Consider the following 26,474-nt stretch of genomic DNA (forward strand, 5'->3'; position numbering starts at 1 on the left):
AACCTGGCAACATGGACTCTGCTCAGCAGACCTATCTAAGTCAACAAACATTCTCCCAATTAACTAACAGGGAACTCTAGGTATGAGGCAAACAAAGAAGTCCTGACTGCTGCAGTGAAGAACATGAACTTTCATGAAGACAAAATCAACTCCTCCAAGAGGTGAGATAAACACTCAAGGTAATTGAAGAGTTGGGAGAAATAATAAAAGAATTTTGGGGGTGTCAAACCAAAGGTGCCTGTTTCTAAAGCCACTTTCTTCACCTAAGAAGAACCCCTACATATAGTAGCCTTCAATTCTTCCAAGCCCCAAGGCACACACAGTTGTTCTCAACTGCACTCTTATGTTTAAAAAAAGAAATTAGAGTAATGTGTAACCCTTGCCTTACTGAAGACTAAAATAGGACAGCGGCATGAAAGCACCCCTAATTCTCTAGCCCTCAAAGCATGGAACGGGACTTGCATCTTTTTGTTCTTCGAATCAAAGAGTACCTAAATCAAAGTGGTCACTCCTGCTTCAGCCTATGGGTCTGACCTTCCTCAGAGACAGGGAGTGTTTTGTCACATCCCCTGCGCAGTGTGGGGTTCTCTGACAACACAAAGCAACAACCAGCGAAGGCTGGAGCCATATTCCACACAGCTCTACACTGCCAGCTTTCCCTCTCTTGGGGGTACACCAATGTGTTTGTGCTGGGTTTTGGAGCTGGAGGCAGACCAGGTTCCTCTGCACACTTCAGCCATGTGCTGAGGAAAGGCTGTGGCCATGGCATGCACAGTGCCAGAAGGACAGGGTAGGGCTGGGAAGCACCATGAGGACCGCAAAAGGTAACTGCCTCTGACAAAGCCACCAGGCTCTGATGAGCAAAGGCAAATGGTGGTGAGGGTGACATCTGAAAGTTGCCCAAAGAAAAACACTGTGGAGCTCCATTGAAGATGCAGGGAATGAGAGATCTGCATTCTTCCCTTCAAATCTCACTATGTGAAACACACAGTCCATTCATATCTTTCCTATAAATCATCCATCCCTCCTTTGCCAACTTCCCCTTTGTTTTACATCCTGTCCTCAAGCTGTCTTATGGGAGATCCTGTTTAATTTTTCCACCACTGACTACCAGTCAGAAACTAAGCAGAACAAATTTTTGCACTATTGTAAATCTACCAGAGCCTTTTACCAGAGATAAATGTAGCCCTGCAGACACAATAGCATGCAACAGCATGGTGTAAGGAAAAATCTGATTTTCATTACTAGATGGATAGACAGTGCAGTTATGTGGTGATCATTAGATAATCCACACCTCTATAATGGACAAACAGGAGTCAAACTTGTGTACTTCAGTAACAAAGGGTTTACAAATGGGCCTCTTCTATTCATGTAAATAGTCTTCCCTATTTTATTAAGACCCATCTACTGTGCAGTGCGCTGAGCTAACAAGCAATCTTCAGTTGCCACCTCGCGTGTCTGCATTGCATAGTACAATTCCTCCTAGATAAATATCTCGGGAGAAGCAGGAAAACAATTAAAACTAGAAGGTAATAAATGATGAAGAAGCCTATGAACAGCATGCTGGCCCTCTTCCCAGTCTTCATTCATGCATCAAAAAATCCCATAGCTCTGAGTCTTTGAGAGGGCAGCTGGGCAGTAGGGATGTCCACAGTAATATAAATGGGAATTAGATATGATCGAATGTGCTCATTGCATTTTCAACAGCACATGTAATATTCTCCCCCCTTCCCTCCAGTTCCCCCACCTCTCACCCTGCTACCAGAATAGATGACTAATGATCCTGTAACCAAGCAACGGGGCAATTGAAGAGTTTCAAAGTTCCAGTACATGATAATTTAGCTATGATCATTTGGGTGATCGGGCTCTGACTGGAGACACCATCCCTGAGTTAAATACCTCTGCTCTCTCCAAATAGTTTTACCCTGGCAAGGGTTTGCAAGGATTGGCGGAGGTAGAATTTTGTCCTCGGAGCTTGGCAGCTCTGTTCATTACTTCTGCTGCTCCCTGACACACGCAAGCAGATGACAACCACAGAGGAAATGAAGATGCATCTACTTGACAGTCACCTGCATAGCAGCAATGGAGGCAGCCCAGTTAATACAGCCATTGTGATACTCCATCAGTGATACCCCAATGAGATTTCATCCCCAGCAAGCAAGTGCTCATCCAGAGTACATCAGTAGGTACACTTAGTGCAGTTTAATCCACCGTTATTGTTTTGGTTAGTTTTGCATAATGCAAGAACATTATTTATAAGAATTAAGTCACTGAAAACATTTTAAAATACCTAAATCTTTTTCATGGGTCTATTCTAACTGCAGTAGCCCTTTCCACTGGGGAATGCATTGTGAGATAATTGATTTTGATGCCACCACGTGTGCCCTTGCTTTAGACTCAGGACACATAACTCACGTGGGTCAATTATCTCATAGTACAATCCCCAGTGGCAAAGTCTATTGCTTAAAAAGATCCTATGCTAGAAAAAGTAACCATTATCACTGGCTGGCGTTTGTTTCCAAAGAAAAATGTAGCGCTAAAATGGTTTATTGCCAGCCCACTTATGCACACATGCAGATAGATGTGTGTGTATAAAATATATATTGAATATAAAAGGAATATGTTGAATGTATATCTGCTTGTACCCATATGCCTGTAACTCTCACCACTACCACACCTTTGATGTAGATGTAGAAAAATGTACAGTAAGGATTTTTAACGCTTGCCTTGCCAAGAGAGTGTCTATAGTAAGGACATTCAGCTCTAGCCATTTGAATAAACAAGGCAAATATTTTTAAAAGAAATGCAGCCCAGATACTGCTAATTGTTTTTAACCTCTGAGCTTTATTAAACCTTCTCAGATCCTGGACTATCCTGATAATACTGTGTCACTATTCACAAATCATCCGTAACTGCCAACTAGCCACCACAGTTGAAAACTATTAGTAATAAAATTTAACCCTATTACATTGACCCAAGATTAAGTTTTCTGGCTGATCACTGAATGGGGGTGGTCGGACATGCATCTGTACATCTCCATTTAGCTGCAGAGGCCCAAAAGAATGTGGCAGTATTCTAAAGAAAACTAGTCATAGGTAACTAAACCCCCCACAAAAGACTTGGCAAGCCTCACTAAGATCACACTGCCAAATTCCAAGGGAGTGAGTGCTTTCCAATCCTCAGCAAGTATAAAGGCTAGCCTCTTTGGTGATGTAGAGTTTAAACCAGTATCAGGTAGAGGAAATTGGAGCAATCAGTGGCATATTTACCAGTTTGGGATTCCAGGCTGAGCAGTAAAAGGTAGCTTGCAGATAAGGGGATATGGCAGGAAAATCAGTCAGCTGGAAAACATCACATTCCTTTTCTTTAGCCCAGCACCTTGGTGCCTCTCCATAACCAAGCACATTCAGGTTCCAGCCCCAGGTTTTAAGTTACGTTCAATTTCTGACCCCAGGTGAATGTTGAAAGTATTCACATCTTACCACTTACAACTCCACTGTTCTTTACCACCTTAAACCCACACAATATAGCCTCAGCCATTTGAATGCCAAACCTCAAGTCAATGTCAGTCCCAATGAGAGATTTGCCACAGGGACTGAGATCTGCCTTAAAGTGAAGAGAGCAAAAGAAATTAGGAAAACTATCTTGGGAATGTGCTTGACACTTTAAAACTTAATGAAACCTATCTTTCTTTCGAAGTCAGGCTGAAAAACAAAGAGCTTCAAGTAAGAAAATATACACTTCAGGAAATCAAGAGGCTAGTGCAGATGGAGTTTTTAATCACTGCTTCTTAGTGTAGGTTTATTGGCCACTTTTAAGCAGAGAAAAGTATGCTTAGCAGAGATCATCTCCAGCACGAAGAGCTTCAAACCTGGAACTATTAGCAACATCTTCAGGGTGAGTAATTACAATCAATAAATTCACCCTCTTCATGTGTGTTAGAATTACAGTGGCTGTAATAGTGTAAATAAGGTGCAGGGATTTGAGTAGTAAGCCTGCTCACTACTCTGGTCTTTCTGAACTTACATCTCACTGTATCAGGTAGTAATTTAGAAAAATAGAGATTTTTTTTTTTTTAATTATTTAAAAAGATAAATAAAAACACAAAACCAAATTAAAATTCCCTCCAGATCTTGTGAGCTATGGGAGTGAAGGAGGCCAGCTCCCTGTAGAGGCTGACATGTTTAATAAAACTAGTAAGAAAACAAGAGGAATAAAAAGAACGATACACGAGGGTATTCAAGAGCAGAGAACAGAATATCAACAACAGCACAACTTCCAAAGCGCTGCCCATTCTCCTCCTTGCTGGGCACTAACTCTGAACAATTTGCTGCAGCAAAGAAGCAGATTTAATGAAACAACACGGCCGGCAGGGCTGCGGCGGCAGGACACCCGGCAGATCGTGTGACACACACATGGTCACCCGTGCCGGGCAGTGCGTGGGTGCCCACCTCCTCGCAGGGTGCTGATCCACTCCCCTGCTCCCCACAGCGATGCCAGTCCTAGAGCAGCCATGCAAACAGCAGAGCCACCCACTCCTGCTCTCCCTCTACCCTTTCTCCTCTGAGGCAAACCCTGGGGAGGCAGCTTGGGTGCTCCAGAGCTAGTCTGGAAATGCCGGTGTGGGCTAAAGCAGAAGAGGAATGGAGGATGCTCTGCTGCTCACACAGTGGTGTTGGGAGATGCCTCACTCCTGTCTTACAAAAACCAGCTGGAAGCCTCCACAGATGCCAGCTGTGCTCCCCAAAACAGGTCACTGATGATCAGAAAGACCCATTCCTAAAAGGACTGCCTCTTGGCAGGAGCCAGGGTAAAAGAACTCAAGCCCAGAGAGCCCAGAGCAAATCCCTGGGAAGTTTCAATATCTCAGGTTTTGACCCAAAATATGTCCTCCTAGGTGTTAACAGGGGTGACCAGCATGTCCTGTGTTTACTAATATGATTCCTGCTTGACTTACAAACCTCTCAGTTTCCCTGAGCATGTTCCACAGTCGCACATGCTGCATTCGGAACACCGCAGGCCCATCAATTCAGCGTTACTCAAATTCTCACTCTGGAGTGATGCTTTGCACCAGGCTATTGTCCACAAACCATTATTTGTCGAAAAACAAACAAAAGGAGAACACTGGAGATACTTTTATATGATACTTTTCTGATTCCTGAAAATGTGAGATAATGAATAAAAATGTTCATTACAGAATTATTCACTTTTCTTCGTGATTCACGTCCCAGTAATTACCGTGACCAGCCTAATAAAAACTGCTACAAAACGAAGGTCAACTAGCAGTTAGAAGTGTTCATTTTCATTTCAATGTATTCATCTCTGGCTCCTAATGGCCTCATTTTCTCCTATGCTCTTTAATAAATACCACTGAATTACAGGTTAAATAGCTAAATTAAATTATTGCAATTACAGCGTGCGGAGCACTGAAACTGGTTTACCTTTCCCAGTTCAATTAGAGGGGAAGTTTCAACAGCCTGAGACTCCTGATTGCTGTCAATATTCTGAATCACTAGGAATCCTCACTAAAGGCCAGGTTATTTGGTTACAGACTGGGTAATTTCCACACCCCTCTTCCCTCCTGTATAAAGAGGAATGACTTGAGTGCTCTCAGCTAAAACAAAATGAGGCAATCAAAGCATTTTGGGGGAAAGTAACCACAATGCATAATTGATTCTTTTTGACTGAAGAGGTGGAAGTCTTGAAGTGACTCAGGCTGAAGGAGAGTATATGAAACGACAACCTCCTTCCTCTAAAGCAGAGGCAAGTACATTTTAATAAATATGAATACTTAACCTGCCATAGGCCCACAATTATTTTACATGTACAAATTAAAGATGTTCTTCATTATTTAAATATATTCCAGCATTTGTTGATGTTGCCCCTTACACAGGCTTAATTATTTAACATCCCTTTATAAAAATGAATATCTTAATAACAAGGACGGTTGGAAGATAAATTTAAAAAATAAGAAAAGGTTTCTTTCCAAAAGATCCCAGAGCATGCAGCGATATTTGTTGTGGAAGAGCTCCCCCTTACTTCTTCACTCTCATCTTTGCAAAAAGCACCAAAAAAACCTATCAAGAATGGGGGATTCTTTGCTGCAATCATAACAGGACATGAAACACAGGCACTCTCAAATACAGTTAGAACAAGAGACTGAAATATTTTGACTGCTAAGTGCTGTTGCTATTTCTAGCATCAAGGGAGAGGGGATATGTTTGTCTTTCACCAAAATCCACATGTTCAAAGCCACATGTTCTGTACTGCACTTAAACAGAGAAATTACACTGTCACTGTGAGAAAAGTGAGCTGGACCATGCAGGTAAATCACACTATAGGCTTTCTTCTTAGGATACTTACAGGAAGTAGCAAGAAAGGCAGTTACTTTGTGCCAGGCTGAGGAGCCACATTAAAACATCTCTACAGCCAAAGTAAAAATATATAAACTCATTAAGGTAATTGGAAGCATACACAAAATCCTATTATTTTATTATCTCATCTTTGAAATGTTTTGCCATTACAAGAATTTAATTCCTGGTAACCAACTGGGTCCAAGCAAGAACAGAATACAGCCAACACACTGAAATGACGTTGGAAATTATTATGAATGCTAAAGAAGGGGACACTGAGAGGTGCACAGCTGTGAATTAAAAATGCTACTGAGTACTTGCATGTGGCGTGTCAAGGCTACGTTACATTAATATGATTTTGCCTACTGGATTTTAGGCTGGGGTTTTCTTGCATGTGGATCCTGCTGCAATTAACCTTAATGTGCCACAATATTACAACAGTGAGTAGTCTCAGCAGCTTGAGCAGAACTGTATCCTACTGTATTTTCTACAAAATATAACCCACACTTCTCATGAATTTGGGTAGAGAGACAGATTCCACATGTGAATTGCCAAGAGAAGATCAAATCACCAGCAAGGTAACCTACAGCATGGGGAAGATACTGAATGCACATTATAGCAATACAAGAGCTAATTAGTGGCAGTACCCAGGGCCCCAAAGGAAAGCAGTGTATAGCGTTTGAGTGACTCAGCAAAGACAGAAATGCAAGTAGAGGGAAAGTATTACCAGAATCATTTCTAAGTCCTGAGTAAAGAGTACAAAAGGGCTCAGTGCTCCTGTGAGTAGAGGAAGACGATGAGGAGTTCTGAAGGTGTGAATTTCTCTGATTCATCCCTCTAAGCAATCTTGAAAGGTTTGTTTCTCCACCCACCCTTCCTCAACCTGAGAGCAGGGTTCAGTTCACATAAAACCTTGTGAACTGGACCCTGCAGGGCTTGAACAGCACTAGACAAAACTGTAGCAATGGAAATGAAATGAGTGTTTTGTGATAGCTGACAAATTAGGTTACATCTCTCCAACTGCGAAGTGCATCCCCCCTACAAGGTATGTTTCCATCACTTTCCACACGGATCTAGGAGGGCACCCATAACACGCCAGGGCTGAGTGACCCATGTCTGGACTTTCATATCCTATTTGTAATATAGCTGGGATACTCAGGACATGGAAGAGAAAATTGGAAGGCATTTCTTATGTCTATCACATTGAAAAAGCCCTTTGATGATAACCGTACCAGCCAAGCAATGTAGTCAACGTGTAAAGTCCTCTTCTTCTCACAGAACACCACAGATCCTATCTTACAGATCTGACATGGTTAAAGTTAAAACAAGTTTGAAGATCATGAACTAGAGCTGCTCAGAACACTTTTACCAAAGATTCTTGACAGTTAATATGACCTGCGTTAAGAGCTGAGTTTCAGTGAAGCTTCATCAGAAAGACTGAGAGAAAAAGAGTTGCTAAGTGGTCCTGAGCCTGACGTTCAACTCCTCTTGTCAGTCTACAAATCGTCTGGGAGAAAAATGCTGAAATACTATTGATACTTACCCAGAAGTCATCAGATATAAAATATTGTGGGTTTGCCTAACAAACTAAGAACAAAGCTTAGTTTCTCACAAATCTCTACGCTTGGGTTTCATTCCAGTAGAAAAAAAACCACTATTTCAGACCTTAATAATTTTGCAAAGTGAACATTTGCTATTCTCAATTCTTAGGATGCAAATCCTCATGAAAAACCTACAGAAGTCACCATGAAGTTTCTAGTGGGTTTAACAGACCACAGTTTCACATGCAGATCATGTGGGGTTTTTTCAGAACACTAGTGCTAGTACCTGAAAAAGTGAAAGAAGATTAATTTTTCTGGGCAATTTCAAGCTTTTATATCACTATGAAGTTCAGGTTTCCACAGTGAGAAGCCAAGGAAGGAATATTAATGAATTAGTAACAGATAGGAAGCATAAAATATACACCTACAATTCCTTGAATTACAGAGACCAATCAAAGCTCAGACAACTTGGAAACATGAGCCTACACCAATTTCTTTTTTACTCTTTGTTTTTACTCAATAAAGCATAGTTTGTACCCTATAGGGTGAAACTTTTATTATACTCCCTAGGGAAGAAGCACCAGAGTGCTGAAGTCACTTGTTTGCTTCTGGCTAAATCACCACTCCCTTCTTCAAGGTGAAGAGAGAGGGCAATATCACCATAAAGCACTATCGAGATCTCAACAACTTCAAGAGACTCCAAACCAGCCTCTCAGGGCTGGTGGTAAACTGCATCGCCTGAGGGAGGGTAGCAATAAAATCTAGAGACTTCTTCAGGGCTGACAACTGTATCACTTCAGTCAGATGCAAATACAGAGCTGGAGCAGCCAGCAGGAAAGGGGGTTGACAGTGACCAAGAAAGAGGAAAGGCCTGGGATAAAGCAGACCAGACATTAGTAATGCAAAGTCAGTTGCCTACATTGCTAATCCATGTGTTACACAAAGGACCTCCTTTGGCAACCACTACTCAAGATGACTAACGTTTGCTCGTGCTGACTTCAACGAAAATTGAGTGCCTGAGAAACTACTACCTAGGGTGAGGAAGGGTATGTCTACATGGCACCTGGCAGGCTGACAAAGGCTCACCCTGCCTGCACTCCAGCCTGGCCAGGCACAAGCCAGCACCAATGCAGAGGACATGTAGCTGTGGTTAGTAAAACTTCAAACCCGAGCTAACCAGCCCTGCAGAGGAACAGGGCTGGGGCTCAACATCCTCGCTCACACAGCTGTACAGCTTCCGCTGCAGGTTGGCTGGGGTCCAGTTGGCTTGAAGCATGGGCAGAGCAAGCTCATGTCTGCTTGCAAAATACTGCGCACACCTACCTTCACACAGACCTGACTTTCGCCCAGGAGGTTGAAGAAATGAAGAAAACTCACATAAAGAAGCCATTATGGATTCTTGGCTTCTTCAAAACCTGAAAATTCACACTCTTAGAGCCAACCCTGGTTTGCCTTCCTAGCAGGTTCCAGGTATTAAATACTTAATCTCAACAAAATAAAATTAATTGCACTTAAATCTTTCAGCTCCCCTCTTTTTTGTTTTTTAATTAATTTCACATGTTCTCAATTACAGTAAAAGTTAAAACCCATTATTTGATCAGAAATGCTTCAGTATCTCCACACCTAAACAAAAATTGTAGATGTACTTCTGTCATGCATTTCAATTCTGACTACCTTGGGCCAAAATACCTTCTACGAGATCATTTGATAACTGCTGACCTGGATTATGGGCCTAATCCAAACCCAAAGCAAAGCACTTTCAACAGTAAATTTATTTTATGCCTTTTGTTCATGTAGCAACGTGACCAGGCCAGATTTCTCGAGGCTGGGAACTTATTAACCAAGTTTGTGCCCAGGCCCTTTGTTTTTTTCTTGCCTGTATAATGGTCATACACACCTGTGAGGGCTGATTAGGAGAAACCACAAAGATGAACTATGCTACACAATCTCAGGCATGTTGCAGCATTTTTGAGGATTATCGTTCCACTTCTAAACCACCAAAGTTCTATACTTCAGAGAGCAGAGCAATCAAGAAGCACTACACTTTCTGACCCATACATAGCCTAAATCCTTAGAAATCTACATGTCAACATGATGGCCTCTATAAGTAACAAAGCTGGACACTTTACCCTGGTGCTTTCCAATCAAACCAGTTTGCTACACCCCTTTCCAAAAATAATGACTAATGAAATGACTAAGAGGGATGGGTAACTGAAAAGAAGAGGCTGCCGGAATGACACAATACTGTGAGGTATTAATTCTGTCAGAGAACCTGGCACTGTTTGAGTATTTTTTTATCCTTTCTCTTTGGGAACACAATGCTAACCCAGCCTGGTCATTTTATCACACAGGAGAGGGGAATTCCTCCTTGCAGCAGGAACCTCATTACTGCAGAGGAAAAAATAAAGTAATCCAGTGGAGAAACAAAATATTAAAGTAAGCCTGTGCATTAGAATTTAAAGTAGGACTCAAAAAGGTGGCAAATGACAACTGCACCAGAATCTTTTCTTGCTCTTTACTGTATAAAAATGTAAGAAGTGAGAGAAGTGAGACAAGAGCATGACAATTGCAAAAATGAATGAATGGACTGTGCCAGACTTTCTCTTATTGTCCTGCCAAAATGCCCTGTTCTTTCCTGAAATACAACTTAATGGCAGTCAGGGAGCAAGCAACCTGACCTAATGCTTACTGAATCAATAGCAACTGATTCTCCGGATAACTTCCACAGACTTCATCTATGTCCTGCCCTGAAAGAGTTCGTTTATTCCCTCACTATTTGATCATATTTCTTCTTAGAGTGGATCTCCATGGGTTCAATTTCTCTGAACATACAGGTCTATTCACAATAATCCTGTTCAGGTTCTTGCACTGCTTGCTTTATCCACACAACTGTTTGCCTGAGATTAAGCCTCACATATCCCCACTACAGCCACATTTCACAGAGAGATGGTGTGGTGGGGGTAGCAGCAAGAAAACCCAATTTCTGCTGTCTTCCTAGTTCATCCCTTGAACTACAAAACTACCCCTGCTGTAATGACTTGGATTTCACTGTTTATTTTTTACTCACTCTTCAAATTAGAAGTGCTCTGGGCTCCTTGGAATGAAAAGTTCTAGCTAAGTACTTGTTGTTGTTGTTGTTATCATTAAGATTATTCACAAATAGAAGTAACAACGTAGATTCAGAACAAGTTCTTCTGAGGCTCATATATCTTCCAGGCATCCACCCATGCTGTTATATAGTATTAAGGTGTGAACAGGGAAAACCATGTACCCAGTCAGTGCTGTGTTTAAGTGGCCTGCCAATTCCAGCTAATCACCAAGTTATTTACTTCCAGTTTATTAGGCCGAAACTGCCACTAGCTGTTGGCAGCCTCTAATATATACATCTCACTTTCCTGGGGTCTCTTCAAGCACTGCTGTAATAAAAAAGCCATTTCTTCCAGTTTCAGATGCAAGAATTAACACACAGAGCACCTCACAAGGCCAAGGCAAATTCTGATCTCAGTTACAAATGTGCAACCCCATTGATTTCCAGTGGCTTAATTTGCAATGGTCTTGAGCTGCTGTACCTGAGAGCACAATTTGATCCACTGTTTTCACAGAGAGGAGTAACAGCAGTACCTCGTATACATTTGTGAGTATTTTAAACACAGTAACAGTTGGATAAACATCAATCACTATCAATGGCCCTCAGACTCATTTACATCACATCCAGTAAAACCCTGGACGAGCAATTCATGAAAAATTAGCCTCAATTATATGCATTCATTTTATATACTTCTGTAGCTTTTTATTATTTTAGTATTTGAGCACCTCAGAAACTTCCACATCTTTATCCTCATATTATTCCCATCCAAGAGTGAAGAGTTGGAATTCCTTACTGAGTTTGTAGGAGGCTTCCCATGGAGAAATTAAAGAACTTTTCCAAGATCACAGGGAAAATTCAACAAAGTCTTGGGGATTTAGATTTCCCAAGCAGTAGGGAATAGGACAGGATATGCAAGAATCATCTTCTCTTATCAATGCTTTACACTGGATAACAATAAAAGCATACAGCAAATTCTCAAATCTTCTCACAATATTTTTCAACCTGGATTTTCCTATTTTAGCCAGATTCAGGGTCCTTTACATTGGGATCACTGGCGACCCCTGGACAAGAATGTTTTATTTTCTCCCACCTGTAAAGAGAGCCTGTTGTTGGTCTCCTACAGCTGCTTTTTCCAAGGAACACTCCCTGTGCGGTGTTTTCCTTTGATTTTAGATGCATGGTTAAACCTTAAAGCCATGCCTGCAGTTGTGTAAGGCCAACAGAGTATTTGTCCATGCAAAGCAAACATGAGATTCCTGATGCTAAGCCTGAGGTGTGCACTGAGCTATGAGCACCACATGAAGTTCCCAACCCCATCACACATTCCCACTGCCAACATGAGGGAGTTCCACATTATGCCCAGGGCCAGGCACACCTTTATTCAGAGGAAAACCTGCTAAGAAGCAGCCAGAGAAAACCAATACTTATTCATAGCACATGTGTACTTGCTCAAGTGACCACTTCCAGAAACAATAAAATACTACAGACAAGCCCTGTCCTGCAAAAATTACACACTCACAGCTCATTCCCCGGGCTGAGTTCACTGCAATGAGGAAAGTCACCATGTTATAAAAGATACCTCCCTTTAAACATTTTCTCAAAGATATGTTTCTCCTACTCCACATAAAGATGTAGAAGCAACCAGACAGGAGACCAGATAAAAAGAAATTGCAACGTATATTCCTGACTGCATGGTCAGCTGTGCCCCTTCTCTTGACTTCAGTCCTGACTCTTCTCCACAGAAATGAAGTTTGCTGTGCACTACAGGCTGACCAATAATGATAACAGCTGCATGAGTAACTCACCAGCTTAATTTAGGATACTCATATTTGCACCAATTCCATTTCCTCCCTATAAGAAAATAAGAGCTAGGAAGAGGGTGGGGAAAGCAAGAGAAGTAAAGGACGACAAAAAGAAGATTTTGTTTTTTAGAATACTTGAAAGTATGCCCTGACAGGGAGAGAGTTACCATTTACTTTATTTTGGTCCACTTTCTGATTTCCAGTAATTTTGTGACATATATCAGCTGGGAATTGTTTACATCATAAAACAGTCAGGTAGATATAGGTCAGGGAAAATCAACAAGAACACTCTGAATAGCTAGGTTTTACACCAGTAAAGTATAGTTACTTTAATTGAAAGTCTCACTGCTCAGTTCAATACTGTCTTTAAAAAAAACACAAGGATTTTAATAGTTATATTGGGAATTAATGTTTTTATAGTTACACCCCAAATGAAAAAACCAGCTTGAAAAGACAGTCTTTTCTCTGTTCTCACCTGGCTGCTGTATGTAGAGTCCTACTGAGGTTCCAGGGGAACAGGAGGTCACACTGCAAGTACTCTTCTTTGCTGTAATTTTGACATGACTACAGTACAAAAGCTGACATAGACAGAGCTCTGGGATGCCAGCACCTGTCCTTCTCCATGACTCCAAATCCTTTCTCTGTCTCTTTTATCCTCCCCCCTCCTGCCATCCACACGTCCCAGGTCAGCCTGATTTATCGACATCAAGGAAGAGTTATGTTGGTCTTTACATCTCCGTCTGTCCATCTGTGAAATAGTTTTCTTGTCACAGAAATTACCTGAACAGCACTTTAACAAAAAGTGAAAATGCAAAGGCTATTTCACACACACACACACAAAAAAAAAATCAAAGTGACTAAATCTGTTATGTTTTCTCTTTTGCTCACAGTAATACTGGTGAGCATTTTAAAACTAATGGAAATAGTTTTAAAAGAGGCTTTACAAAGAAAGCATTCTCTATTTTTTGGAAACACTGACTATCCTACTGCCGTTATCAGAATTTCCTGCCCTTGGCCAAAATGTCTCCTCCTCCATGCACTGGCTGCTAACCTGCTGTTACACACTGGCTGGGAAGGTGAACTCCAGCAGCCCTGTGAGCACAAGAGAGCACCGCTTGTGAAAGGGCTGTAAAGCATCTTTACTAAACTGGAGAGCCCATGTGAAAAGATCCTGTCTGTACCTGCTTTTATCTAAAAAGCTGTTGCACTTATTTTGTGCAGTGTATGTCAAAGTTGCCTGGATGATACAAAACCTGATCTCATGCCCAGGCAATTCAGTCTTTTGTTCCTTTTAGTGTCTGCTCTCCACAGATCTGCATGAGCTCAAGCTAGCAAACTCTGAAAAGCATTTGGCCTGGCTTGCCAGAAATGCCTGAGCACCTAGCCAGACCACCAATAGCAAAGACACCAGTATGAGCTTTGGTTTGGTTTTGTCGGGTGGTTTTTCAGGGGTTGAGTTAACTTCAGAATCAGCACTGTGCACACAATGCACTAGAAACTGAACTTACCTGCCCTTGGACAGCATACCAACACTACTCATTGAGTGAAAACTCAGAGACAAAGTCCTTCTTGTCATCAATTCACAGTGCCTTCCCCCAAACTGGAGCTTGTCAAGTACTTCTGACAATTTGAGGATAACACTGTCTCATGTATAGATATTTCACAAGCAGAGAAAAACCTACCTGGGATACTTTATTTGTTAACTGTTCACTCTGCTCATCATAGGTGTGTGACTCTGAACTGTGTTTGGCATCTAACATCTCTCTTTTGATAGATAGCAGTCTCTCAGCAGCCCGCTCTCTGAGCCAGTGCAGGCAAGGAATAGGCAGCACACGTTCATCAAACTAACATCTGCTTTCAGTTCTCATTTATAGATATGGAATCCTTTCAACTGGACATTAATCATTCTCTACAGCAGCAATTAGATACTTGAGACAGATCAGAACAAATCAAATTAGCCTTATTTATTAAACAAAAAAATCCTAAGGAGTAAATAAAAGGATGGCAGACCATCCTGTGTGCCTCAACATAAAAAGAAAATTAAGATATTGACACACAGGAGTCTAAAAGCTTTCAGGTGCTATTTTCAAAGTCTCAACTGTAACCAAATAGCAGAGGGCTCTACTGCAGAATGCCTCATGGATTATTTTAGCAATAAGGTATAATTGAAAGGATTATCATGAATGTAATGTTTCCCTTCCAAAAATTCCAGGAATGCAAAAATTAGTCTCATGTGCACTGCATGACTCATGTTTTTAATGCTGGAGCTTCATTTTCACTCATGAGGAATTCAAGCTCAGGGAAATGTTACCACAGAAATCCTCACTCAATCGACAAAGGAAAATCTTTCTTTTGCTGCAGTTAAACAAAGCCTAAGAAATGTATCTTTAGAGAGACTGGCTTGGTTCAGCTTCAGGCAATGGACATCCTGCACACCAAGAAGAGACACTGCTGTCCCTGAGGGATCAAATGGATTGCCCTGAGGAGCTCAAATTCTACAGACTTGGCCCAAACCAAGCAAAGCTACTTCCTCTTGCTGAATTTCCCCAGCTTAACATGGCAGACAGGTTTAAGCAAGCAAGGTGGGGGACCCTGCCACATTTGCATGGAAATTAATAGCAAAACATTTGTAAGTCACAAGTTGAATGGACTGATCGTGGGGAAGGTACACATCTACCCACCAAGCACCTGATACTCTCTCCCTCTTTCCTTAATCTGCTTTTTTCCAAAAGTCGCTTTTACTATTTACTAAGGAAACAGTTCAACATATCCATCAGAAAAAACTAGCACTGCCTAAGTGAAGAATTCTCACCATCTAGATTACATGTATCAGCAGCATTCCAGGGTTTTCTTTTACAATGGAAGCTAAATGTTAAGCGGATGAGAAGTTTCATGAAAGAATATGTTGGAGAACAGGAAACAGGGTTTTGCCATCCAAAACCAAAATGATCCTCATCTGCTGGTGCCATAGGTCGTAAAGCCGATCATCTGCTCTCATCCAGAAAGCCCCATCCCATGCTGGGCTGGCTTTGCTGCTGGAGAGCACTAGGGTGGGACAAACAGGTCTGGAGGAAATGTGATTCCCCTGCAGGCCTTGAAAAGCTGCACTGCTTTATTGCCTTTGTTCTCAGCACCTATTCAGGGTGTCTATGGGTGGGATGGAGGCTTGCATGGGAAGGAGGAAGACACTTTCCAGTGAACCCATCTGACTGCTCCTTCAATATCCAGAGCCTCTCATGCTGATCCTTCAATCTGCCTTCCTCAACTCTACATACACCTGACTAATAACAGCAGAGATACCATCTGGGGTTAGCTCATTACAAGTTTATTACTCTTTTGTTTATTTCTTCATAAATATAAACTGTTGTTACCTGTGCAAGCCTGTGCATCTAGCCCAGTTCTGGTGAGCCTTGAAAGCCCCAAATTGAAAATAGCCTAAAGATGTGGGAATCACAGCCAGCAGCGCCGCCAGTTAGCCAAGGTATGGAGAGAGAACCATTGCAACATGCAACATGTCAGGTTGGGTTTATATTTAAGATTTCCTGGCTCAGAGGTACCGTGTTAGCTGGTTAGATGTGGTTATAAATGGAAGAACCTGCTGACATTAATCACAGTAATTTGGCAATGTGGCTACCAATGCAAAATTACAAAAGGGACAGGCACCCTGAAAACCTAAGTCCAGTTTGTCGTTGGCCAGATCAATTATCAGGCAGAGAAAATAACCTTTCCTCTGTGTTCTGTCATGCAAATGGGGATCTGACGAAGAGAGGAAAGAAGAGGCCATGTTTTTTTATTTGATTGGATTTTTCATTTGGTTCAATGTAACTTTAAGAAATATTAATCTGCTCCTTCATTTAATTTCATCTGTACCACTGGCCAAGAGAAACGCACTAATTTATAAGTTGAAGCAAGCCTTGAGATAATGTCACCCACCATTCATCCAAATTTGTCACTAGCATCCCATTAAAGCCATAATTATTTTTTAATTAAAACTAAGGAAGCTGGCATGTGTGTGCCTACTTTATACATCTGTTATGGGTTAAAATAGCTTTTAAAAAATGTTTCTTTAGACCGCAGTCTTTTGTGGCCATGGCCTATGCCAAAGAAAACGCAAACTTGCTTATTTTCTCCATGGGGCGCAACACTGCCTATGTGTGCCTGAACAGATTCGACTGGCCGTGAAAAGAATTCTAAATAAAACACAAACATGGAATTTGGCAACTCCACAGAAGCGAGCTTAAGACTAATTCCAGCATGCGGACGGCTCTCACACAGCAAGTCTGGCTCCACTATAAATGAAACCAGGCTCTGTAAAATCGCCAGTAAAGTTTGAGTTAGGATTTAAAGAGACAGCACTCTTATTCCAAGGTTTAAGGGGGAAAAACACACACATGCACGCACACACACACATACCCCAGCTTATTAAGGAAATTCATGCTGGCTCAGTAAGTCTGTACATTGCAAACTGTGTTTATTTTCAGAAGTCATTTCCATTTTTAAAATTGTGAAGTTAAAAAACACTAAAAAGAACAAATATCATTTTGGTCTTGTGTTTTAGAAAAAAAAGGGCTGTAATTATGTCTGCAGGGACCACTGGCAGTGACAGCAATGAATGAAGGACCTACCTGATGGAAAAGGTGAAATGTTATATATAAAATCAGAAAGAAATATGAATGTCTAGGGCAGAGCAGGGGAAAGGAAAGATGCAGATGGGCAGAAGCTCCATGGCCAGGGTGGCCTAGGACAGAGCATCCTGTTCCCAGCAGACAGCCAGCAAGCAGGATGGTGACTCACTGAGACTTGCTGGGAGGGAGCTATATGCAATACAGCTCCATGCTGCTGTGTAGATGGGGAAATCTAACCCTGGGGCAATGAAATCCCCTGGGAAATACCTCCCCAGCAGTGCCAGCCAGTCCCAGAGAGCAAAGACATCTGTGAAGAAAGAGTGAAGAGAAAGTGAAAAACAGCTTTCGCTCATCTTTACCTATTAAGGAGAATACAAATTTAAGAAATCTCAGTTTATAATCACAAGACACAGCCTGAAAAACTTAGACAGAAAGGGCAAGGAGCAAATTATTTAAGCAGTGATGGTACTCTCTCCCACACTCTTGCTCTCCCTTATAGCTCTGGATGATACCAGGTCACTGAATTAAAATTATACCTCAAGTGCCCACCTCAAACCCTGACTGTTGGGTTTTTTCTCAAAAAGGGGAGAGCAGAAGGGAAGATTTGCTGGCTAGAGAGCTCTAAATATGGGAAGAGCTCAGACATTTATGAGTGTGCTCAGCTGCACTAATGAACGGCGACAGTGGTGATAGAGGCAGGGGCAGCATGGGCGCAGATTTCACAGCACTCTTCATGGAAAATGGGAAGGGAAAGTGTGAAGGAATTTGGGAAGGAGTTTACAGCAATCTCACAGGATTGTTTTACAACTATTCTATGTATCTATTGATAATGATAATGAAGTGTTTGGCGTCAATAGACTGTGGAGCTTTTAAGATTCTACCTCAAATTTACAATGGACAAATTAGTTCCTTTTGAAGAGAAAATGATAAAAATAGAGAAAGAATGACTTTTTTTTTTTTTAATAAGGCTTTACAGGAAGGTAAAATTACTCACTAATCTTATCCTCACTGTATGACCACAATGATCCTGTTCCCAGTTTAATCAACAGTTCACATATTTTTATAAAATATTTGGATTAATCAAGCCATAAACACTCAGATCTAATTTTTGGACATACTTTATATTATAAGCCTGTCTGTGCCATAATAAATTAACTTACTCTCTTCCTATTCAACCAGAAGTGATGAGAAAATAACCCAAAACTCTGTTAGAAGATGCAAACTGAAAAAAATTATTCCCCTGCAGGCAGAAGGCTCTGGTGCTGACGTCTTAGAAGAGTCCATGATCACCATGGACGGTTTTAAATTATATGTATTTCCCAACAATACTCTGACTCTTACTTAAATCTCTGTACGTCCTGGATTTCCACAGACCAGGTTCGCAGCTTACAGAACAGTATAACACCACTGAAGTCAGAAAACACCTCACAGGAAGATGGTCAGCCAAGCATCCCCAGGCAGCCCCTAACCCATCTCTCCATGGACTGTTGGCATGGTACAGCATGCCCTGGAAGCACCACATATGTCATGCAGCCATGGAAGAGATATAGGGACCAGGTTTAGATCCGTGTCTCACGTGAAGAAATCTAGGTCAATACAGGACATGTAAGGAGACAGCCTGACACACAGGAAGGACGAGATGCTCCTCTCATATTGCCAGGGGATGTTCTGAAAATAATACATTTACAGTTGGCTTCAAATAGCCAGGTGAGGTTTAAGCAAGAATAAAAGCTGCAGGTACGTTGTACAAACCAGCTCTTCTCTAACCAGACATCCTTTACATGAATAGCAAAGACAGCAATTTAGAAAGCACCATTTCATAGCATGATTCCAGCGGCTGTGTCTCCCCATCGTCTTGCTTAGTGCCTGCATTAACCTCATTCCTGAAGTCCCAGGACCTCTGACTCATACAGCTGAATTCATAAAAAATGTAAGCCTTGTCTATGTGGGATTTTTGCCTGCTTCCTTCCAAGTGCATGTTTTAGTGTCTCACTGAACCTGGCTTACCTAGCCTGTGCTATGGCAAGTTACATTACCTGGAACGGGGACCCAGAGAAATGGTTTGATTTAAACAAAAACAAGAGGAAAATAAAGATACCAAAGGCATGTACCATACACTAGCCTACCAGATTTCTGTACGTACCTCTAAACTGCCTGGAAAAAGCCTGTCCAAAAGAAGGCAAACAGCATAAAAAGGTATGTTGCCAATAGTTGCTCAGCTGTTTACTTCCCAGCAGAAAGAAGGACCAACATGCACAACACAGGAGCCCAGTGGGACACACATGAGATGCATCAGCATGGCTTCTTTGGCTCAAATCACATTCTGAACATAAAGCATCCTCTCTGAGCACAGAACCCTGCCTTTCATCTACTTTTATGAAGCACTCAGAAGACAAAGGAGCAGAGGTCCTCTGAATTAGACAGCTCTGGAGGGACACATGGTAATTTTTTGCAGTTCTCTGGCCTAAACCTGAGCCACCCCAGGAATAAATGATCCAATTCTTCTAAAGCAAATAAAATAAAATTAAGTGATTTCACTACAAAATGTACAACACCTCATTGTTCCCTCCACCTTTCCCACTCTGGCTTGTGAACTAAAGAGCAGTTCTCATCACAACTACCTACGCCATACACCATAGCTTGTCCTACTTCCTTTGACACTGAGCATTATATTTGTGCACGAGAGATTTATCTCTGTTCTCACAAACTGAACAGGCCAATTCACTTCCTGGCTCAGGCACACAAACACATCCGCACAAATCTGACAGAAACCGAGAAGAAAAGTGATGACAAAAAGCTACTGCTGAAGGGGCAGGAGGAAACTCCATCCTGAATATGCCAGGTGAGGCTGTACAAGTGAACTGTTTAGCATATGTTATGTACAAATGAATGGCAATTTGCTGAGAGAAAGAAAGAATAATTGCAAACATTTATGCCTTGTGCATGTGTATAAAAAAAAGTAAATCAGCTCTTAGGAAGCTGGTGCATTGCCCAACCAAAAGGGAAGGCACCTGACAAGCACTACCCCTAATTTTGTCGCTTTTTAGGTGATTGCTTCCTTCCTTCTCTTCCTGCAGTTGATTTCTTCTCTTTTTAGGAAGTGTTCACCAAGAAGCATTCAACTCTCTGAAAATGGATGGGAAAACAGTGGCAGCAGGGAAGAGGCTGGTCCCATCCTGCAAGCCATCCCTTGTGGTTACTCTGCTGCAGAAACATGAAAGCCACTCCTGTCCCTTTGCTGAGCATGAACATACACCACACTGCAACTTCAAAAAGAGGTCTGCTCCTCCTTCAGTCAACCAAGGTGTTCCTGGACATAATGGCTGCTGAGAGTAATGGTGGTGCCCAAACCTTACCTACTGTGCCTAACTAAAGCAGTCTTCACTTATGCTGGTGTCTTGTGCACAAACATCATGAAAAAAGAAGACTCTAATTTGTTTGTGTCTTCTGTCAGAGCAGCACAAACCATGTCATCAGTGGTGCCTCTTTGTAACCAAGCTACTCTCTCCCTTCCAGACTACCAATACTCCAAAATGTTTAGTGAATCAAGGGGAAAAAATGGGGGTGATTACTGATGGGAACAACAAGGCACAACAAGGCACAAGAATGAAGCCCTGCAATAAAACAAAAAACCTGTTTAATGAGATAGAAATTGTCCTTCCCTTGCTTTCCTATAAGCTCCCTTTTTGCCTCATCTCCCACCGGCTACCAAAGCCTGTTTGGGCTTTAACAAATATGGATCTGTTGCTGTGTGCTCTCCTGGTTCTTACCTATGCTCTGAAGTCACCTATTCCTAATCCAGCCATCGCTCAGCAAACTTCAAAAGGACATAAATTCATTTATTCCAATAAGCAAATTATAAAATCACCTTCATCCATCTTGTTCCTATATTTTTAAATTTGATTGTGGCCAGAGAATTGCTGGCTGGGAATTACCCTTCCCCCACTCTCACATGCATCCTTTAAAAATGCAAAATCTAGCCCTCTATTTCAATATTTCTGATGTCAGTGACCGGTGTCGGCTCTCCCCATACAGTAACTGCTTTAAAGCGCTGCATACAGCACTGCATTAAAAATTAATTACACATGCTATTTTATTGATAGTGCATAATGTAATGAGCACCAGCTGTGCTAAACATCCAAACTCCTTTTTAAGACAGCTATAAAAAAAGAAAGAAACTGCACTTCCAAATGCTTCTCCTGTCAGAGGAGAAAAACAGCAACATCTTGGATGGATTTGAAACAGGATTCTTTGATTTAGCTCTCCATTTGGAGCGTTTGAAGAGTTCAGACTCTCGGGCTCAGTGTAGTGGTATGCGATTGAGTTAACTCTCTCAATGTTGGAACCATTGTCCTTACTGCAGGCAACGTTGCCTTGAACCTTTTTGTCCCAAGACTACCAGATTCAGTTCCACCCATTAATATTGCAATTAAGGGGCTTTTCTTTTTTGCTGGGATGTCTGGAAATGGTAAGCATCCACTTTAAAGCACCTTTAAATATCACTATTGCTCCTGCTGGTTCTTAACTTGACATAATTAGGACTTACAAAGTTATAGTGATCAGCCCTCTGTCTAGAACAAAGCCGCAGCCAAGCACACATTGCCAGCAACCCTGCCCCATGCAGCACCCTCATTTTAGTCATCTCTGCAATCTTGAGGTCTCTTTGCTGCCTCTTGACACACTATTCAGTCAAAAAAATCAGTCTGTGTTAGATCCATCTATTTTGAGTTTGGATCTGATTTTAATAACTAGTGAGACAGGGAGCTGCATAGACAGCAGGTCACATATGATTTTAATACTTGGACAGATGAATGAACACATAGATCAAGAGATAGGTGTAAAGATGGATGTGTGCACTCAGACTGATGCATTACTCTTTTTAGTGTATACATCTCTTGCACATCCCTGCACTCTGTAAGTACTGTCCACAAAGTCAATTCTACCATAGCATGCATTAAATATTTCACTAAAATAAATAAATACATGTAACCATGACTAATAGGGACATCTTTCCTGAACATTACCCAGTATTTTATGCAAACCTCTTCTTTATGCAGAAAAATGAAAAGAGTCATTTACAAAGGGGTTTGGGGAAACTATGGACCTTTGTCTGTCCTTCAAAAATTATACCAAATTCCTCTTTCTCTTCTCAAAACAGCACCCACTGCTGAAGGGAAATCAAGTGGTTTTTGGGTTTTTTTTGAGACTCCACTCAGCAAAAAATGAAAAGTAGCGTATCAACCATTGTCCTGGGACATGATGAGTTAGAAGGTTTTTGCTGGATGAGTTTGCATTCTCTGCTCTGATTACTGTTTTGTTTTCCATTGATCCTCCTGTGTTAACAAAACCCAGTCTGGAGTGAACAAAAGCTTGCTTCTTGTTCAAGTAAGAAATGCACCGAGTGCATACCATATCATTAACATAAAAGTTTTTGAAATAATACTTCTTTCTAGACACACTGTAATAATTGCATCAAGTTTTTTACAGCAGGGTGGTCTAATCTAGCTCTTCTCATTGGCTGACTCCACTTATAAAACCAACATAAAATTAATATGGTGATATAATAGATGGAGGGAAAAGTATTCTTTTAAAACCTATGATTTACTTACAGGGACTGCTTTTATCTTTACTGTCACCTTAACCTCTGCCAAGAAAACACCATACTAGTTAAATGAAGCAGTAAGTAGAATTTCAGTAGCCAAGTAAATTGATATTAACTTTACAAGATGACTGTGATTTTCAGAATGTCCTAATGACTAACACAGCTGATTCCTTGAATTAGCAGGAGCTTGTTCCTCTCTTCTGAGATATGGCCCCATGCCTTCCTCTGTTTTAGACCTTAAATTTCACAGCCCTCTCCACTAATCACTGCTGTCCATGCCTACTTGCTGTTTTTATACATGCAACTAAGTATCGTAATTGCTTTCCACCTCCTTCCATCAGCCTACGTGTGGGAAGGAAGCAGTTTCACTGGTTAGATTAATATATGTGTATTGGACAGAGTTAATTATCTTTACAGGGGTATATAAAACCCTCACTCATAGGCCCAGGTCCAAAGAATTTGGATCAAGTATGCATCTGAATGCAGGCACAGGGGATAAGTTATTCTCTGTGCCATTACAATCCCCTTTGTCTTAGGCTGACTACGATCTTCTTCCTGGGGCTTTTGCACCATAGTATCTTCAAGGCAGGGATGTTTTTCTTTGGAGAGCACACTGTAAACTGCCATGCACTTCTGCACTGAGACTTTCAATGCTCATTTCTCGTTAACTTTAATGGGAAATGGGCATCCAAATCTCTTAGGCAGCTTTGACAATTTAAGCCTTAATGTACAATATTAATAAATCAGCATCATAAAAAGAGCCTTATGAAGATGTATTGTGAAAAAGTAGCCCCACAAAAAGCATTGCAGTGTATGTATGCATGCACACAGGCATATACTTTTCTTTACATAATTATGTCTCTCAACAATCATTTGCATGTCTCTGTTATGCAAAAAAAACTCTGTGCGTTTTACAGTTACTCTGAGCAGTTGCAATTCATTGAAATGAAATAAAAAGCAGGCTCAAAAAAAGCACCCTAATCTGGCAAGGGGTAAAGCAAAATGAATGCTTTGCCCATTTATATTTTAGATCCAAGCTACACAACCCTGTGAATTTCATTACTCTATTCCAACTTCTAATTAAATAGGCACTAAAAACATTTGAACGGGAGAACCCAATTCAACTGACAAAAGCTTCTGGGGCAAAATATATAAAAAAATAAATAGACTGAGAGAGATTGAACCAGTGGTAGAGATTTTTTTTTAAATCACATGAAAAAGCATAGACCTTTACTTGCAAATTCCTCGTCCTGGGGTGCCCTGAACACAAAGAATTGAACAAAGACAGAGGGACCACGATCAGCACTGGCTGAGCAGCAGAGTGGACATCCAAGCAGACCTCCCAGCACCATTTGCTGGGATTGAAACTATCAGCAGCACGTTTTCTAAAGATCCCTAACAGCTCTGGATGAGGCAGCACAACTTGCTCTGCGCATGACTGAACACTACTCAGCATCCCAGACAACCACTCTTATCTAGGTCGGAGATTTCCAAATGCCGTTTTTCACATATATGTACCCCAAATCCCACCAGTAGCCAGTCGTTTGGATTCTCCAGCACAAACTGCTCTGAGGTACTCTTGAGGGCCCGGTTTGTGAGTGCCCAGCAAAGATTTTGGAGCACCTGCAACTTCAAGCCATCAGAGCTGCAGTCTGCTTGAGAACTGCATGGAAAATCCCCAGGTACTGAATTAAATAAATGCTGAAAAACAGGAAAGGTAAGAAATTATGAAGGATGAGGGGAGGCGGGAACTGCTGATGGCTTTTGTTCAAAGAAGTAACCAATTCCTCAGAAGCAAGAACAGGGCTGACAGAATAAAAGGCTAATCAAGTCAGAGAGACAAGCTGATCTCTAAAGCTGGAGCAAGTGACTGTTGTAAATGTCTATATTAAAAAAGAGGGCACAATGGAGGGATTGTCACTAGATTATTAATCAACACAAAGAACTCACTTTTCTTTCATTTCCACAAAACATTTTGGGGGACAGAAAGATCCCATAACCCTTGCCATGGGGTTTAAGCCATGCCTAGGCTCACATACAGTGACTATTATGGGAGATAAGAAAGGGTTAAGTAGACATAATCTCCTTTTTCAAGGGAAGAAAATGTTTCTTTCAAGCAGACCTTGACCAACTACTGTCATAAACATGTAACATGCACTTTGATAAAACCTATTCTCTAAGTGTCGCCGACTGCAGCAGTAATTACAGGAAGCCATGATAGCAGCTCTCTCTCCACAGAGCTGGCAGCACTCTCCCAGCAAACAGGCAATTCTGAAAACTCACAGCACAGAACTCCAAAGTGAGAACTCCAAATACGCAAAGTACAAAAGCCTCACCTTCCCCACATTCTTTATTAAGTTTTTCCTTCCTTCCTTTTCTATTTTTAGTTGTACTTGCTTCCATTCCCATTAGCTACTGGCATCAGAAGCAAGAGGGAACCAGGGCATCCAGTTCAGTGTTACAACTACCTGTCTCCCAAAGGCTCGTGTGCACATACTACACCAGTTAAGACAGAGGACAGCAAAACATGAGACCAGTTCCAATTTGGTTTACTGCTTCCTGGGAGGAGAGAAAGGCAGGGCATAGGGAAGCTTTCTGACTTTCTGATCCAACGCTCACCATCTGCAAGAGCTGGTCTGGACACCCATCTCAGGCCAGTTGGTCGATCTGCCAAGGCTGATAAAGCAGAGTTTGAACCCCTGCCACACTGCATACAGCAGCTTGGATAGAAAATTTAACCAGACCCCTAATTTACTGACAGCACCTCACCACACAGCACATTGCTACAAGCCCAGAGCCTGTGCCCCAGTGCAAGCAGATAGGTGAAGGCTGAGCATCTTCCAGGCTGCATGGGAGCCTTCTCTGTGTGCCCCGAACTTCACCCAGGACCTACGCAGCACCCTGCAGAGTGCTCTTAGCCTCCTCCTGAGAATATTTTATCTCTCAAGATGCAGGATTTCCAAGATACAAATTTAAGTTTCTTGCAAAACTTTATATCTTGCTTTATTACATCAATGAGAGATCTACAGGAGCATTCTCATGATATACAGCATACTGTAGCCAGGTGGTACACCACTGCTTGCAGAAGGAAAAAGCTAGCACAACAAAGTTTTGCCAGTTTCAGGGAGAAAATGAGGAGCCATTTCCCGAAGGCTTTACTCCTGACAGTCATTGCTGTCTCTCTAAATCCTTTGGTCCTCACACTTTACTTATCCAGCAACATTTAGGGAACTCCCTATTAAAACTACATGCACATTATCATGAATGAGAGCTGTGGGGTTTGGCCCACCACAGTGAGACTCCATAAACATTTGTGGATTTTGCCACATCTGTATTTTCTTTTAAACCCTCCCCATTTTCACCTCGTCAGCCCACAGTTCAACATAGACCTAGTCTTGCAACTGAGCCATGCTCAGAAACACCCACTGATTTCAAAGAGATCTCTGGGTCTGAAATTATGTGG

At 41.6% G+C, this 26,474-nt stretch overlaps 1 protein-coding gene across 1 annotated transcript in view; it reads right to left on the reverse strand.

Annotated features, from left to right (window-relative positions):
* BCL11B (B-cell CLL/lymphoma 11B) overlaps positions 1–26,474 on the reverse strand; it is a 91,498-nt gene that overhangs the window by 22,011 nt on the left and 43,013 nt on the right. The gene's annotated exons all lie outside the window — the stretch shown is intronic.

This window comes from Corvus brachyrhynchos, unplaced genomic scaffold (assembly GCF_000691975.1).
Source record: "Corvus brachyrhynchos isolate BGI_N302 unplaced genomic scaffold, ASM69197v1 scaffold1, whole genome shotgun sequence".
Lineage (NCBI taxonomy): Eukaryota > Metazoa > Chordata > Aves > Passeriformes > Corvidae > Corvus > Corvus brachyrhynchos.